At 45.7% G+C, this 17,357-nt stretch overlaps 1 protein-coding gene across 2 annotated transcripts in view; it reads left to right on the top strand.

The window, feature by feature from the left end:
- The first annotated feature begins 4,985 nt into the window (after positions 1-4,985).
- POU6F2 (POU class 6 homeobox 2) overlaps positions 4,986-17,357 on the top strand; it is a 336,328-nt gene continuing 323,956 nt past the window's right edge. Inside the window, exons 1-2 of one of the 2 annotated variants that reach the window (XM_077303990.1) lie at positions 4,986-5,101; positions 14,374-14,489. The gene's annotated coding sequence lies outside the window, so the exon portion shown is untranslated. Of the gene's footprint in view, positions 5,102-14,373; positions 14,490-17,357 lie in introns of those variants that run through there. The other variant, XM_077303991.1, reaches the window with a different exon arrangement.

Here is a 17,357-nt window from a genome sequence, read left to right as displayed (position 1 = left end):
CTCTCGCTGCCAGTCAATGTTCTGCTGCAAATAGGAGGCAAGAGAGAGAGAGAGAGAGAGAGACTTGAATGAGTCTGAGTGGTTTGCAAACAGGAGTAATCTGAGCAAAGCAAACAGTGTTTCAAAAATGACATTGTAATTAGTGTAAATGCCTGAGTGAAGGAGCGCAGGAAGAACTCATTTCTTTGTGTGTGTTTGCGTGTGTGAGAGAGACACACACACACACACACAGAAAGAGAAATCACTCAAATGATACTCCCTGCTTAAACCTCTCATTAAAATAATAGGAAATTACTTCTGTTCCACAATGGCTGCTTGATAACGACTGGGATTCGTTAAGGTTGTTAAACAACCACAGCTCATTTCCCTAACTGTGATCCTCTTGGATGCTAACATTTCTCCACCTGTATGCATTGGCTTGGTTTCTTGACCCTGCAGCATGGCGGTTTCCCAACAAGGTTCCGGGGAACTCTTTTTTGGAATATGCAAGATCTGCAGTGGGCATGACTGACTGGAATATGAAAGGTGTCCTGTAGAGGGCATCAGAGGAGATGTGTATTTAGCATAGTTAGAATAGGAACTTGCTAACTTTCTCCCCCAACTTAACCCCTCCACTGTCCTGATTGGGTTATTTGGAGGCTTCCTGCTCCTTTGAGCAAACTACCACCCTGAGTGCCTCCACAACCGAGTGAATGGTTGCCTCCAGAAGAACAGTTAATTAGACAGGAATCTCTCTCCCTCCCTCCCTCCCTCCCTCCCTCTCTCTCTCTCTCTCTCTCTCTGTCTCTTCTTTGGATGCAAAGTAGTTTCTGTTCTGAATAAAACTATTTTTATTCCCCTAAGCAGCTGGATGTCTTGCTCCACTCTTTGCAAATTGAAACTCTGCCAATGCACTTGACTTTGTCAGATGCTTATCAGGGATTCCCCAGCTTAGATCAATTCTGACTAGCTTTGTCGAAAGATAGCTGGCCTATCGCTACCAATCTTCCCTCATAACATGCAGCTGCAGGGAAATATTCGATATGTTCTAGATCAGGTAGCCAGACTGGCAACTGGTGGGAAAGTTGGGGGTGAGGATATGGTGGGGGCATCATCGCAAGGGTGGTGATGTCACTTCCTGAAAAAAAATTAACAACGGTAGCTACCCTATGTCTGGATGTGACACAGTGTTATATGTGCTGTCAGTTTATTTTTATTTTTCTTCCACTGCTCCTATATCACACTGTTGGTTCATGTGAAACAGGAATGGTCACACATGAATTTTCACAGGAACCCCGGAACATGCTTCAGAATCAAATGCAGGTTTTAGGGATGTCTGCCTCCAGGTAGGACCTGAGGATCTCTTAGAATTACTGCTCTTCTCCAGGCAACAGAGATCAGTTCTCCTGGAGAAAATGGCCACTTAGAAGGTGAACTGTATGGCATTAAACCCCATTGAAGTCCCTCCCCTCCCCAACTCCACCCTCTGTAGGCTCCACCCCCAAAATCTCCAGGTTTTTCCCTACTTGGAATGGGTAATCTTACATTTCATGGCAGGTTGCCAAATGTGTTCCCTGCAGGAAGAAAGTTGGAAGGCCACTTCCTGAGTGAAAGCTCAATGAACTTTGGGTGAACACTCAGCAAGATTTCAGGATCCTCTGCCTTCTACATTGTATATATCCCCCCAGTTGTTAAAAGTCAACATGGCACACTGTTATTCAGATGACTGCCATAACGTTCCTTTTATGTCCTTCCATCTTTCCAGCACACCCCTAAACTAAAGTAGAAGAGTTGCTCCAAAATGGGATTGTTCTTTGTTCCTCTCGACTGCTGCAAAAAGCCAGGACCTTGTTAAAGAGGCATTGGCCAAGAGAGTCCATCACTGCCATCCTAAACAGAGTCACATTCTTCTAAGCCCATCAACTTCAATGAGCTTAGAAGATGGTAGCCGTGGTTAGGATGCTATTGTTCAGGCATGTTCTCTCCGGTGCTGTAAAAAAAAACGGTACTTATTAGGGTTGCTAGTCTCCATGTAGGACCTGCAGATCTGCATCTCAGCGGGTCGCCAGGCAACAGAGATGAGCTCCCCTGGAGAAAATGGCTGCTTCAGTTTTGAGATTTGGAAGGTGGAGTGGGGTTTGGAAGGGATGAGTGGGGTTTGAGGAGGGGAGGGCTTTCATTGGTGCATTACACCATAGACTCCACCCTCCAAAGCAGATGTCTGCGTGAAATGAATTCAGGTGGGTGGCCATGTTGGTCTGAAGTAGCAGAACAAAGTTTAAGTCCAATAGCACCTTTATGACCAACAGGTGTGAGCTTTCATGGTCTGAAGAAGCATAGGTGCACAGAAAGAGATGCCACCGAACTCAAACTTTGTGATCACGTAGAAAGTCAACTTGCAGCCAAACTTAGGGTTTTTCAAGGCAAGAGATGAACAGAGGTGATTTGCCACTGCTGCCTCAGCACAGAGATCTTCCTTGCTGGCCTCCCTTCCAAGTACTAATCAGGGCTAACCCTGCTTAGTCTTCAAGATCTGACCAAATTGATCTGGCCTCAGGCACCTGGATGAGGTGGCCTCAAGGAAGTGGTGAGCTCCCCCCACTGGCAGTCTTTAATCAGTGGCTAGACAGCTACTTATCTGCTTTAGGCTGATCCTGCACTGAGCAGGGGGTTGGACTACATGGCCTGTATGGACCCTTCCAGTGCTACGTCTCTATGAAAAAAAGTGTGATCTTATAAAAATTATTCAGATCCAAAAACTTACCAAGAACAACATCATAGAACAGAAGCAAAAAGTGGAAGATTGATGTGCTCAGAAGAGAAACCAGAGTATGGGCCTAATTCTGATTTGGAGAAAGTCCCTGCCTACTTCTGTTCTATGATGTTATTCTGGGTATATTTGATTTTAAAAAAACCCAGCAAAATCACCTTTTTATTTTCAGTACAACCAGTGTTTCAGTCAAAGACAGATTTAACCAATGAGTTATTTCATCCAAATGCAGGCAATTAATTGGCTCCGATTTATTCAACCCACTGCCCGCCCCCGTTAACCATACCAATGGAATATTTTCTTTTAGAATTGCTTCTCACCCAGCTCTTCTGAACAGCTCTTTTAACATAGCAGTTTTCGAAAAGCATCATCTCTGTGCGCACACACAACACACAGGGCCTTTTCATACCCTCCTCTCCTTTCTTGTGTGTGTTTTCTTCTCTCTGATGTGTCCCCCCCACCCCATCTTTGTTTGAGACAGATGAGCTTCAAGGTGAGCGAGGGAGAGAACAAATCCTGTACGGTAATTCTGTCATTCATCTCATCTTCATAATCTTTCGGTGGCTTCCTCTGCCTCCTAACCCCACTATTGATCGTGTCACGGGCTACAGCAGCCCAAGGCAGGGGGCTGAAAACCTTTCTGAACAGCAGTGGCCAGCCGGCCTGTTGCAGCTTGAAGGAGAAAGGCCTGCTGTGAAAACAATCAGTGCATTTGCTTGAGATCTAAGTGATTCCGTCTAGGTCGATGCTTCATGCTGATGCGGTGAAAACATTTAAAAAATTTCTCAGAGTTTGATTTCGTCTGAAACGTTTCCCGCATGCATCCGTGCTGTCTGAAGTTGTTATTTTGCACTCATGTAGCAGACAACTGTTTCTCCCTGTACACACAAAGCACTGAAGGCCTTTTTTGTATGTGTCTTGACAGATTTGGGTTCAGAGGGGATTTGTTTTTTTGTTGTTGTTTTGGGTCAGATTTAGATAGATATATATTTTTTCCCCTGGTAAGCCACGAATAACTTTGTATTGACCCACGCATACTATTAGTTCATTGTGTGAGGAGAAAAGGAAAGGGAAAGATAGCCGGAGCTTTTACTGAGTGGAAATGGAAATAGGGTTACGCTACGTTGCCTCCTCCTGTGTCCCCCCCTCCCCCACTTCTGTTTGAATTTTCATCACGACCTTATAGATTTCATTTATTTATATTTCGATGTCTCTACCACCGCTCCTGAATGGCTCGTGGCGGTTCACAATAGAAAAATCTCCCCCCAATAAAATATCCATAAAACAACCCCAAACCCCAGTCATAACATTAAAAACCCTGATTACAACCACCCCCTGGTGGTGACAACACTCTTCCACCCTCCGGCTCACAGACCTGCCGGTGTCTCAGGAAGCCATCTTGGGGGAGCCATGATCCCACCTTCCCTTTCACAAAGACTCTGAGAACAGTTTATGTTCCCTGCTGCCCCCCAAAGCCTGCTTGCTGTTATAATGTACTTAAAAAAAATAAAATAAAAGGGCTTGATTCTCCCTCAGCTTGAGATCTGGGAGCAGGAAAAGAGCTATCCATATCCAAATTGATAGCTACCCAGCAGTAACCACCATCACCATCTTGCCTCCTCTGAACATCTTGCTTCCTGTCCTCCTGGCATTCTTCTCCAAATGAGGCCTGCCCGGGAATGGATGCATATTATACCAAAGTTGCAGGCAACATTTGGACAAGTGGATTGTTTTGTTTCCAAAGAGGGGGCTTGTTATGGCCCCCGTCTCCAGAGGGTGCCTCTGCACCACTGCCTGAGCTCATTCTGCCAGCTCCCTCGGAGGAAGAAGTGGAGGAGCTGGAGCAAAGCAGCAGGATGCTGCTTAGAGAGGCAAGTCCCGATAGGGAGCCACAACCAGGTCCCAGCCAGACAAGCACCATGCCCTCTGCACCAGCAACACCCCTGAACAGCCCAGACTCCTCTCCAGAGCGCAGGAGGGAGTGCAGGAGGACAATGTTGGCAACACACAGGCAAAGTGCTCAGCTTAGACTACAGCAACAGGCTAGGTTGGGCTCAGGTGGGGCTCATTCATCGGAGGAAGGCTGAGTGCCAGGTGCAGCCACTTGGTGTGAAAGCTCAGCATGTTCTTAAGCACAGCAGAAGTGCTTACCAGTGTGGCTGCAACCTTGTGCACATGTCCACCCGTTGCCTTGACTGGTTTCTTGCTCCCCGACGCTTTGGCGAAGCTCTGTTTAACTGATTCCCGGCTTGACCTTGGTAAAGATAAACTACAACTCTTTTGGTTCTCCTTTGGACTTCGTCAGCTAACAATTCCTGATAAGACCTGGACTAGACTTTTGACTACTCTCTGGTATGCGCTTTGAACTTGCTTGACTCGGTAACCGTGCTTGCCCTTGCACTAACCCTGCGTGTGCCCGGCTAGGGCAGCACAGGGCTAGCAAGTAGGGTTCCCAGCTCCGAGAGAGGATATTTTGGGAGATTTGGGAGGGTGGGGAGGGAAAGGACCTCCGTGGAGCATAATGCCATTAAGCTCACCCTCCAAAGCAGCCATTTTCTCCAGGGAGCTGAACTCACTGTTCTTCTCAGAAGAACCAGAAAAACCCAATAAGCCAATCAGAGACAAGAAAAGAACAATTTGAAATAGGTGGAGGTCCCTAACCTTGCTAAACTAGCTAGCTGTCTCCTGGACTGCAGGACTTTCCCATCATCTGTCTGTATTTATGCATATTAGATCTTGTATATTTCAACACCTCTTCCTCGAGATATAGTGTGCAGAGTCCAAAGTATTCATCTTCTCTCGTAGAATCTTAAACTTTTCACATGCAGACTGCTGTTAAGTGCATCTGCTATCCTGTGTTCAATAGGGAAATATTCCAGCTCAAGAAGCCCTTCCCTTCTCCATGTCTCTTACAAGATACTTTACATGATTTCAGTTTGTGGTAGCTTCATACATCCTTGATTGTCTTCGAAAAGCTGCACTTGGGTTCTTCCATTCCAAAGTCCTGCATTCATTGTAGTATCCACGTTGACTGATACCAGCTCTGTTTCTGTGGTGGAAACAGCCACGGTTTCTTGTTTTCTGTTGCTCCAGCTAGCTGCTCCACTGCAGAATACATGAATAGGTGATTTTCTATCCACAGTCTCTCCTTTCCAGTCTGCACCCAAATATCCCATTAGTTTGGGATTGTTGTCTGTTGGTAATTTCAGTTCCAAATGAGCAATGCCGTGCAGATCACTGGTAAGTCCTTTTACTGGATGCTAGTATCTTTTGCTGGGTGATTCTACCTTCTGGCACAGCAGTCCTGTGTCCCCTACATGCACTGACTGATTTTTTTTTAACTTGCTACTGTGCTTCAGCTATTAAATAGAACCAGTCTATGCCAACTTCAAGGGTGGAGTCTGCACAGAGCTTTTATTGCAGTCCCAGGTCGAGCATTTATTGCAATCCCTCTCCACGGAATGTGATTTCCGGTTTGATTTCAGGCGATTTTCCCTCTGCAACAAACATAATTGATCCGGAGTGACCCTACCTTTTCCTCGCGATATCCTGGAGTGCTTTTAACCCTCGATATTTGAAAAATCACATGACTAAAAGTGCAGCTCTCTGCTTTTCCCTGAACTAAACTTGCTGCTGACTCTTGCTGCTGACTCACTTTCTCTCACCTGTTTCTACCTGTTTGGGTGCTTTTCTAAAACAATTATCTGTGTATGGCACAGTGATGTCCACCTTGTGTGGATTCCACCATTGTCTTCTCAACCATGTTACTTGCCTGCCAAGTTTCATCCACCTTTCCCAGCCATGCTCAGAAGGGTCCATATTTCTATCTGCAGAGTGTTTGGAGGCCTGTAGCACACCCCACAGATATTCACTGTGGCCAAAGCTATTGTGGAGCGCCATTCCATTTCTGGTTCTCCTTCATTGTGTGCTTTGGTGAACATCTATCATAAATACATGTCTTATTGGCATCTCTTCACCTATTACTGTCTTTTGATTTCTTAGAGATTTGTTTGGTCCATCCTTGGTGATTTTTAAAAACTCCTACCCAGAAGAAAAGAACTCTTTGTGGGATTTGTTGCCATCTTTACTTGCCCCTTTTCCCATACAAAGAACATTCTTGTGTTGTTTGGGCAGGAAATAGCAAAAATAGTGAAACAATGTCTTGAGGTACATGACTGAGTTTCAGAAAGAAGCTGGAAGATAAGGCAGGTCTGAGGGGAAAACCCCCTCATGGATCTGATTTTCACAGAAGACAGGAAGGGGGGAATGCCTCATCAGCATCTTGTATGTGTATGTGGAGAAAATGTGGAATTTTCCTTCTCTGCGCGGCAAATGGAAAATTAATCCAGTCCCCGGTGAATACATCAGTAATGGATTTTATATGCATATTTTCCTGAGCATCGTGAAGTTTACAAATCTCATTTTAGCAGCTTAAGCTTGTAACCTGACTGCCTCAAACTGTTGAAAATAGCAAGGCCAATAAGAGCAAAGCTGTGAGAGAAATAATTCTGAAGTATCATCTTCTGAGAAGTGTCTCATTCGTTTTAAATATGAACTCCCTTGGCCTGCTGTAGAAGTACTAGTTATACTTTAAACATGCTACCAAGAGCCCTATTTCTAAAGAATTTATGTATTTAATTTATGTACTCTGGTTGTCAGGTTATTAGCTTCCTGCATCCTCACCCCCCTTTCTCTGAGCGAAGGCTAAAGGAGAGGGGAGGAAGCATAATATGGTAAGCGCTCTCTGCTGGTTCATGTACTTCACACTGAAAGCCTGCGACAGTGATCCAAAATGGACAGTGGGGAAATCGTACCTCCATGTGGACTGGAGAACCTTGAGGACTTCCCACCTGCCTATCTACCTAAGGCCTCTTTAACAGAGGCTGACTTCCACTTAGTTAGGTCTTGATAGGGTTGCTGGATTCAGTCTGGCCACCAGTGGGAGGGCAGAGGGTAGAGGCAGGGCCATAGGGGAGGGGAGCATGACATCATAATGAAGCCACATCCTGTTGTACCTGAAATAACAATGGGAAGCTCTAGATCAGTGGTTCTCAACCCGGGGGTCACGACCCCTTGGGGGTCAATTGACCCTTTCCCAGGGGTCACCACCAAGGCTACCACTGCCACAACACCCATTCCTAATGGAGGTCGGCCACTTCAGCGATCTCTTATGCCCAGAGTGGCCAGTGCTGTGGCTCAGAGAGGAGGGGCAGCACTGGTGGTGGCACACAAGCCAGAGGCTGCAGGTAATCACACGCAGCCACAGAGCACGGAGGCACCGGCACTGCCCCTCCCCACTGCGGCGCTGGCCACTTTGGGCTTCGGAGATCGTAGTTTGCATTCTTAATGCCACGACCCCCTTTGGGTTGATGCTGTGCCGCCACTGCGGCAGTGGTGACAGCGTGGCAGCGACCCAAAGGGTTTCAGCGCATTTAGAAAGTTGAGAACCACTGCTCAAGGTCATGGTAACCTCTATAGAGGCTTTCTCAACCAGGGTTTCATGAAACCCTGGGGTTTCTTAGCGGCCCTGGAAGCGTTTCCCGAATGGGTGAGGTTAAATAATTTTTCACATATTTTTAATATTTGTATTCATATTCTCTAATGTTTGTTAGATATTTATCGGGTGATATGACCCTAGATGCCAACCCACCCATCCCTCCCAAAAGGACCAATGATGGGCGTGGAGGGAGTGGGAAGGGGAAGAGCCCTGGGCGGGCATGTACCCAGCAATGCTTCCCAACCATATTCTGCACAGCGGTGCCACTTCTGGGGTTTCCTGAACCCTAAAGAGAATTTCAGGGTTTCTCTGTGGTAAAATAGTTGAGAAAGGGTGCTCTGTAGTTTTGCCATAGAGTTTCTGGCAATTCATCCCAAAAATGGCATAGTGATGTTGCTGGTTTATAATTTTTTCTCCTGCCACCTCAACAGGATCTTAGGTCAGGTGATGCTCCACCCTGACTGCCCAGTTGGTAGCCCTCAACTGTGGAGGGAACCTTGAGGATAATTAATCAGGTGATCAACACCCCAGACTTCTGCATTACCAGGTGGTAGCTGGAGACCACAACTCCTCTCCAGGCAACAGAGATTATTTGACCCGGAGAAAATGGTTGTTTGGAAGGCAGAGTCCCTCCCCCCAAAGCCCACCCTTTTCAAGCTCCGCCCTCAAAATCTCCAGGTATTTCCCAACCTGCAGCTGGCAATCTTCGTTGCTGAGCTTGTGATTGCAGGAGGGGTTTCCATGGATTTTATTGGCCCTGAGGAGTACACAGACCCTGCAGTGTTCACCATTTAACTCCTTGCTCCAGACTTTGACTGTTTCCACTTTGGGATTATGACATTTTGTTGAACGCCTAACCTCTCCCCAATTTCTCGTCATTCTGTTATTGCTTTTAAAAGGTCTGTTCAACTGAATATTGGGGCCACTATAGAAAGCATCCGGCCAAGAAACGAATTCATCCACAACTATTGAGTGGTCTAAAGTGAACATTATCTGTAGACAAGCAGTGGCACATTTGGTTTGTCTCATACAACAACACATTTTGATGAGAACTGGTCAATAAACTTGGTACTGGCTCCAGCTTTTGAGCAACTCCCCTCCTGGGCTGCATGGAACTTTTATTCCAATTCCAGGTTGATTCAATCCCTGCCGTCTACACTGAATGCAATTTCCATTTTGATTTTGGCTGATTTAAATTTTCCCTCTGCAACAAGCAGGGTTGATCTAGAGTGACCCTACCTTTCCCCCACAATATCCTGGAGTGGATATAACCCTCGATATTTGAAAAATTGGCATGAGTAAAGGTGCTTGTCCTGAACTCTCTGCTTGTCCTGAACTAACTTGCTGCTGAGCCTCAGATGCTGTAGAAAAACCCTGATTGGCCATGGCATCAGTTCAAAAGCTTCCTCATTCCCAGGTTGCAAGCTTCCCTTAAAGGGGAAGCCCTAGCTTCTCTTGGCAGAATTTCCAGAAACACTAATTTCTCTAGGCAAAGATTTGCCTCTTGGATTTATTCCAATCCTGTTGTCTCCAATCCTCACCCCCCTTTCAGGAAAAGAAAGAGGCTCCTGTTGCGCTTCTCTCCCCCCCCTTCTGAGCTTCCCTAATCATGTGCAGAACATTTTTCTGTTTCGGTGTGTGTGTGTGGGGGGGGGAATAGAGGAAGACCCGAGTTCAAATATATCTGAATTCAGCAGGATCCACAACGGAATAAACAAAGTAAGTGCAGAATCAGCCCTTATTACAGCATTCCCATTCTGCTTTGCTTTTAACCACTCACATCCCCCAATCTCAAGCCCAGACTTTTTAACAAAGCCCCTCCTCTCTTTTTCACCACTAGAAAAATTGGCTGGGTCCAGCCTTTTGTTCTTCCAATGAGAACTGCTGAGAAGTGATTTAATAAAATCATTGCTGACTGGTGCTACAAAGAAATTTCTAGGCACCATAGAAGAAGAGTTGTTTTTTATACCCCCGCTTCTCACCACTTGAAGAAATCTCAAAGCAGCTTGCAAACACCTTTCCCTTCCTCTCCCCAAAACACCCAGTGGGGCAGAGAGAGCTCTGACAGAACTGCTCTGTGAGAACAGCTGAAAGAGAAGTGTCTGAACCAAAGTTGCCCAGCTGTTTGCATGCAGAGGAGAAGAGGGGACTCAAACCCCATTCTCCAAATTAGAGGGTGCTGGTCTTCACCATTACACCGACCTGGCATCTAGGAATTTGTTGAGCCCTGTTTTAATCCACATGATCAGAATGCAACTTTATGCTCTGTGTACTCGATTGGAGAGAATAAATGGCAATTATGTACCCCCTATGCCTAAAATATATGATGTTGGGCAATGAACAGACAGGCTATGCTTTGGATAGGAGGTGGATGTGGGTTCCTATTTTAACATTGTTGTATTTATCAAGACAAAAAATGTACTGAACCTCTACAATGATAAGTAATCCCGATTTCCCCCCCTAAACGCCGCAATATTTCAGCGTATTGACAATAATTACAGTTGAGTGTCCTCCATTCAAGTTGAGGATGACCCTTGGTTTATCAAGGAGCCTCAGGGAATGCAATGGTTGGGCAGATGGTTAGAACATAAGTGGATGGGGATGTTTTTTGAAGGAGAAGAACGCTCTCTCCCTGGAGGCTCGCCTGGCACCTAATTGACTTTCTCTGAGTGCAAGGTCAAGGCACATCTTTTCCACCCAGGATTTTAATTGGGGTTGAGAGCCAGAGTGGTTTAGTGGTTAAGAGTGGCAGTTTCTAATCTGGAGATCTGGGCTTGCTGCTCCGCTCCTTCACATGCAACCAGCTGGGTAACCTGGGGCTCATCACAGCCCTGACATAGCTGTTCTGACTGAGCAGTAATATCAGGGCTCTCTCGGCCTCACCTGCCTCACAGGGTGTCTGTTGTGGGGAGAGGAAGGAAAGGCAATTGTGAGCTGCTTTGAGACTCCTTCTGGTAGTGGAAAGTAGGGTATAAAAACTAACTCTTATCTTTTAAAATGATCTGTTTCTGTTTGGTGGACAGCTTTATGGTGGACAGCTTTTATGCTAGTCATGTCCAATTGCTTGTTTTAATGGCTTAAAAAAATATTATCATTGAAAATGATAAAGTGGCTAGAACAGAGAGTTCCTAAATAAAGAGTGAGTTAAAAATGTATGCAGATGTGGAAAGGATACTTGTCCTGCAGCCTTTATCTCTTTTTGTGGAGGTGCAGTGGGGACTCAAACCCTGTTTTCCAGCTATTAACTTACTTATTTACTGGATTTAGAAAAAAGTTTATTTTCTTCCTAAAACTGTCTGTCTCTGGCTTCTGCTTCTGTGCTATGTGAAGGTTTTCTTAAGCTTGAAGGGTTTTTTCGGCTTGACCAAGCATTGGCAGCACTATAAGAGCAGCTATTGCTAGAGACTGCCAGGCCGGTGGATTAAATACATTTGAATTATTGTGTGGGGGAAAGTTTTTAAGTCCTCTTCCACCAGCATCCTGGTCCACATCCGAAGAGGGCACTCAAGCTGCGTTCACCTGCCCAAAATCCAAATCATTAATCTCATCGTTCACATCCAGAATCATAGAATAATAGAGTTGGAAGGGACCTCATGGGTCATCTAGTCACCCCCAGTTTAGCCCATAGTTGACAAGGCTTGGTCCATTTTGCACATGCTGGATAATGCTTTTGCAGCTAGAGTGCATTGGAAGCACAATGTCCAATGGGTGCAGAGTGGTTCTTGGAATGATTAAGTCGTTTCCCCACAACAACCAAGTGATCCGGCTGTGGAACGCACTCTGCGATTGTGTAGATTGTGAACTTGCCTTCAGTGGTGGTTTACACTGCGGGGGGAAATGGACAGAAGAAGCACAACTCTCTGTGCTAGGGGAGTGGGAACTGTTTGCAGAAGGCTCATTGCAGAAAGACTTTAATTGTTTGTTTATTTATTTATATTTATATACCGCCCTCCCCCGAAGGCTCAGGGCAGTTTACAGGAAACAGATACAAATAACATGAGGTAACACATGTGACAACAGCAATAATCCCAACATCATAACAGCAATAATAATATGATAGAACTGTAAAGGAGCCTCAGCTCAACTCTTACTGGGACCAGTGGGCTAGTGAGATTAGTGATGGTCCTAATAGGAGGGGGGGGCTGAGTGCCAATTGGAAGCGATGGTCCAGGTTGACCTCAACCAAATGCCTGGTGGAGGAGCTCCATTTTGCAGGCCCTGTGGAACTGTTAGGGTTTGAGGAAGCCGGGGAGAGGAGAGGCATTTGCAAGGACTGAGGGGGAACAATTCCGTTGTAGCCGCAAGGGGAGGCAGAGAAAACGTACAAGTCAGAATTTGGTGGGGTAGGGTCCAGCAGGATACTGGACCTCATTAAGGCCCAGGTGATGCATGCTGAGTTGATGAATATCTCATTTTGTTTATTTTTTAACTAATTCATTCAAATTGAGTTTCCTGCGAGGCTGCAACTTGATGATAGAATGCAGTTAATTGTCGGAATGAATGCATTCCATTTGAGTAGATTAAAGCCTTAATGAGATAGTAAAAGAACTGGGCATGCTATCAACAAAAGCTGCCAATAACTGTTAGAAAAAAAGATACTATTAAGTATTTCCCAATTCCATGTTCTATATATTCTGTTACAGGAGCACCATAATAGAACGTTGCCTCACAAAGAAGCAGATTTGCCCATAAACCTCAGTCCCACTGATTAAAATTTGCTCTCGACGATTAAAATTGCCTACACCACTTAATCAACTGAATTCTTGGTTGATTAATCTCTGAGTTAAAACGATTACAACATATGAATCCCTAGTTCCAAAGAAAATCGGATACACAATAAACGTGGACAGAAATATGCCATTCCTTTTCTTTTGGAAAGAAATTTCTTGTGTACCAAGTTCTTGAGCATTCCCCAATTATGTGAACTGAACCCTTGGCTACAGATTTTCCATCATGTATCTCATAATGGACTCTATCCTATCTTGCCTATAGAAAAATCTTTACAGGAAAAAAAAACACAATATGAAAGGTCGTTTCAACCAGATTTTTTTTAGAGGCAGGGAAAGGAAGGGTGGTAGACAAATACCAAAAGGAGGTAGGACTTTCCAAATCCTGCCTGTTAAGTTCCCCATATGAAAAAGTGCCGATCCCTCAATGGAACATTCTTTGTCGCCCTGGTCTAGTTAGGGTTGCCAGCTCCAGGTTGGGAAGAACCTGGAGACTTTGGGGGTGGAGCCTGCAGAGGGTGCAATTTGGACTTCAAGGGGGTACAATGCCATATAGCCCACCTTCTAAGCAACCATTTTCTCCAGGTGAACTGATCTCTGTTGCCTGGAGATGAGCTATAATTCTGGGGGATCCCCAGGTCCCACCTGGAGGCTGGCATCCCTAGGTCTAGTGTATCTTACTTTCCCTTTTGTCTTCCTCCCCCAATGATCTCTTCTTCACATGGCTGCCTCATCTTTATATCTCACACAGTTCTGCAACAAACAATGCAAATATATTTTTCCAGGGAAGGGATGACAAAGCTGTATGTAATGTATGTGTCGAAAAGCAAGCTGATAAATGTGTGAGCCACCCGCATGAGCTGACAACTTTTGATTGATAAAATGCTCGCCTTAGGAGACATTGGGAGGAGCAGAAACCATCTGGTTAAGGGTGCTGGAACCTGGACAGGGCTTGAGAAAACTGGACACGGCATTAGTAAGAAGAAGTTTTGCGGGGTTGGCTGTGACGTCAGATGGCCTCCCAGTAGCTTTTATTTTCCCATGCTTGCATATTTTCACTTTTTGGATATTGCACCACATGGCAAGCTATGGGTGATATGCTCTAGCTCAAGGGTAGTCAACCTGTGGTCCTCCAGATGTTCGTGGACTACAATTCCCATGAGCCCCTGCCAGCAAGGGGATCATGGGAATTGTAGTCCATGAACGTCTGGAGGACCACAGGTTGTCTACCCCTGCTCAGCTAATGAGCAAATGTGCATCAGCTACTCTTCCCATCCCAAGTTCTGCAGAAGCTCCTACAAACCCGGCAGAGAAGTCAAAGACAATGTGCCAACTGTTCAGTTTTGGAGACTCGCCCTTCCTAATCTGGAATAATCTCAAACTCACCGTCTTTCTTGCAGGAATTAATCATGGCCTAATCCTGTGTACATGCTGCTGGTTAAATTACCACACTCCACTTCAGATGGTCCTCTCCATTAGCCTTGGAGATCGTGATGGAATGGAAGTAGTTTTTAAGGTATGTGGGAACAAAGCCATTTACAGCTATAGATTAAAATATGCAGCATGACGCCTGTATAAAATCGGAAGAACTAGAAGAGCAAACTCTTGAAGCTGTGGGGAGGCACAGGCCAGACACAGCCTTCTTTGAAGTCACAGCATCATGGACTTTCAAACTAACCCTTCCCGAGTAAGATTTCAGGTGGGTAGCCATGCTGGTCCGAAGCAGCAGACCAAGATTGGAGTCCAGGGGCATCTTTAAGGCCAACCAAATTGTATTCAAGATAATAAGCTTTTGTGTGCAAACATACTTCTTCAGATAATTTTCCTTTGCAAGTAGGTACATAAACCATCCAAATCAATCTCCGCTGGTTTTATACATGCACGGAGGTGGGGTAGAATATTGTAAGGGGGGGATATTGAAATATTGAAAGGGGAGAACAGGCTGTTTTTGACAGCAGAGGGATCTCAGTTTTGAATGCTCTAGCACTTAGAATCCATGCAAATGGAAAAGAACGTTCAGCAGGGAGAAAGCTTCTACCCTCCTCGCTTGCTCAGCCGATCTGCAGAGAGTCGAATGTAGGGAAACATCAAAAAAAAAAAAAAAAGATCTGCCTGTACTCAGACAATGTGCGGACCAATCTACTGCCTCGTCATTTTACCACCTCATTCTCTTGACAGCCAGCACGGTGTAGTGGTTAAAGAGCAGTAGACTCTCATCGGGAGAACAGAGTTTGATTCCTCACTCCTCCACATGCAGCCAACTGGGTGACCTTGGGCAAGTTGCAGATCTCCTAGAGCTGTTCTCATAGCAGTTCTCTTAGAGCTCTCTCAGCCTCACCTACCTCAAAGAGTGTCTGCAGTAGTGTTACGATGGCCTTGTATGCAGACACAACAGCACAATGTTTTAAGATCAGGACCATCACTCAGAATGTAAAGTGCCGTGTGAAGTTCTGACATAGACTTCTTTGTCCTGTCCTAACTTGGATTTCGCAGGCTAGCACAGTCTCATTAGATTTTGGGACAGTCTTGGTCAGTCTTTGGAAGTCCAGGATGCTCAACAGAAAATCTTTAGCCTTGAAAACCACATGGGGTTGCCATGTCAGTCACAACTTGCTGGCCCTTTCCACAACCATCTAAGGCCTGGGTGAACTTAGAGGTTTTATGGGTATTTTGGTTTTGTTACTGGGGCTCCAGTCCTCTGATCTTCTGCTTGAGAGAGGATCTAAGGGCCTCCATTTTTAAATCTCTGACCTCACTTGAGAGCCACTGTGGTGTAACCCTTCCCACATTAAAACCTGTTCTTCCTTCCATGGCACTGTTAAAAACCTCCCTCCGCCTATCTGTTCTGAAATCTCCCCCCCCCCCCCCATGCCTCAGGGCCTTAAGATCTCAGAGGGGAAATCAGATGTCCCAGTCAGCCTAAGGAAGGTCCCTGGTCTTAGTTATCACCCTGCCTCAACCAAATGCCTGGCGGAAGAGCTCCATCTTGCAGGACCTGCAGAATTATGCAAGGTCCACCAGGGCCTGCAGTTCTTCCGGGAGCTCATTCCACCAGGTTGGGGCCAGGACCAGAAAAGCCCTGGCCCTGGTTGAGGCCAGGCACACTTCTCACGGGCCGGGGGCCACCAGCAGATTCATTCCTGCGAAGCACAAGGCCCTGCAGGGGGCAATAGGCAGGCCCTCAGAAGGGCGGTTCCTTTCCAATCCAAAGCTATCAACCCTAGATGCAACTTTTCTTAGGGTTGCACTCTTATGGTTCCGGTCTCTTTTGAAGTTTCCCTGAGAGTGCCCCAAACCGTGGCCCACCAAAAACATGACCACTCTTTTTATGCAGTATACATGTAGACAGCATCCTAAAAAGCAGAGACATCACCCTGCCAACAAAAGTGCATCTAGTCGAGGCTATGGTCTTCCCAGTTGCAATGTATGGTTGTGAAAGTTGGACCATAAGGAAGGCCGAGCGTCAAAGAATTGAGGCTTTTGAACTCTGGTGCTGGAGAAGACTCTTGTGAGTCCCTTGGACAGCAAGGCGAACAAACCGGTCAGTCCTAGAGGAGATCAGCCCTGACTGCTCCTTAGAAGGCCAGATCCTGAAGATGAAACTGAAATACTTCGGCCACCTCATGAGAAGGAAGGACTCCCTGGAGAAGAGCCTAATGCTGGGAGCAAACGAGGGCAAAAGAAGAAGGGGACGACAGAGAATGAGGTGGCTGGATGGAGTCACTGAAGCAGTCGGTGCGAGCTTAAATGGTCTCTGGGGAATGGTAGAGGACAGGAAGGCCTGGAGGATCATTGTCCATGGGGTCACAATGGGTCAGACACGACTTCGTAACTAACAACAACAGTACATGTAGAATAACTGTAGAAAGGGAGTGATATAGCGGCAAATATATATGCATGCATGGGTACGATGGTGTTTCCTTGTATCACATCTATCAGGTTAGAAGCGGCTAATAATTTTCTTTTTTTCTGCTCGCAGCCTTGTATTGTAATGCCACATCCTCATAAATCAACCTCAATGGAGAACATTGCTTAGGAAATATAAATGTACGTGCATTGCCGAATGATCCCGAGATTACAAAAATATATCAGAAGTCAAAAGTAGCTGCTGGAGAAATGCGATGTCTTTAGTTTATTGAGATTGTTTGGAGGATCCTAATGTACTGTCACCGAAAGAATAATTTTTCCTTTACAATCTACTTAGCAAAGATTTATCGATCCTTTCCCCCCTTCATAGAGAATTACTGATCCATTTTAGAAAATCAGATTTTCACACCTTTTATGAGAATGTGCACAGCGCAGGTCCCCCCGGGACTGGCGAGGAAGTTGACTTTGACATGAAATCTCCAGGCACCCGCACACAACTGCCTGTCCTTTCTCTGCT

Source organism: Paroedura picta, chromosome 11, assembly GCF_049243985.1.
Source record: "Paroedura picta isolate Pp20150507F chromosome 11, Ppicta_v3.0, whole genome shotgun sequence".
Taxonomy (NCBI): domain Eukaryota; kingdom Metazoa; phylum Chordata; class Lepidosauria; order Squamata; family Gekkonidae; genus Paroedura; species Paroedura picta.
Note: the sequence above shows the minus strand (reverse complement) of the source record. Positions and strands in the feature narration are given on the sequence as shown.